Source organism: Atta cephalotes (genome assembly GCF_000143395.1).
Source record: "Atta cephalotes unplaced genomic scaffold scaffold00007, whole genome shotgun sequence".
Lineage (NCBI taxonomy): Eukaryota > Metazoa > Arthropoda > Insecta > Hymenoptera > Formicidae > Atta > Atta cephalotes.
Genome location: NW_012130071.1, coordinates 2,169,902 through 2,170,694, shown reverse-complemented (window position 1 = coordinate 2,170,694; position 793 = coordinate 2,169,902).

The window sequence follows — 793 nt, the reverse complement described above, 5'->3', positions numbered from 1 at the left end:
TTCACAGATAAAACATTTGATTTTCAAAGAATATGTGACTTAAGTTTGCAAGGTTATGCCGTAAATTTCAAGATTATATTTACACAGGTTTTTTTATATATTGTCACGTGACCATGTTAAAAATAAAAAAAACAAAAAATAAGTAAAATTTACAATTGTTAATATAAAAAAATGTTAATATATGACTTGTTAATATATGAACTGAAAAGAATTGATCTTCTTATAAAGTTTATCTTATCTCTTTTTTTCTATATTGGAGAGAAAAAAAGGAAAAAGATGGTGCAAGAAATTCAGCTAAAAAGAACACATTATGTCTATTGCCTATTATTAATCGTTGTAAGTATTTACATGTGCATGCAGAATTATATATTGTTTCCACTATTTCTAATTTGTACCTAACAAAATATGAACTTCTTATAGATCTATAGGTTATAGTTTACATAGATGACATTTTATACATATAGTTTACGTCTATATAGTCTACATTGTTTATGCGTAATATAGTACTATTTATATTTTACGCGTAAACGCATAATCCTGGTCTGCACATTTGTAATTATCGACACGTAATTATCCTATATTAGAAAATATAATTAAAAAATTACAGAAAAATTATTTAAAAAATAAATTAAATATATGTCGAGGAAAATGTAAATATCAAAATGTCTTTAATTTAGCTGCCATGCGATAGTCATGACAATGTCGTGGTGGATATATAGGACTTGTGAAATCTTCCTCCGGAAATAACCCGAAATGCAACGAGAATGGTTCTCCGAAAATTGCGTTTCGTATA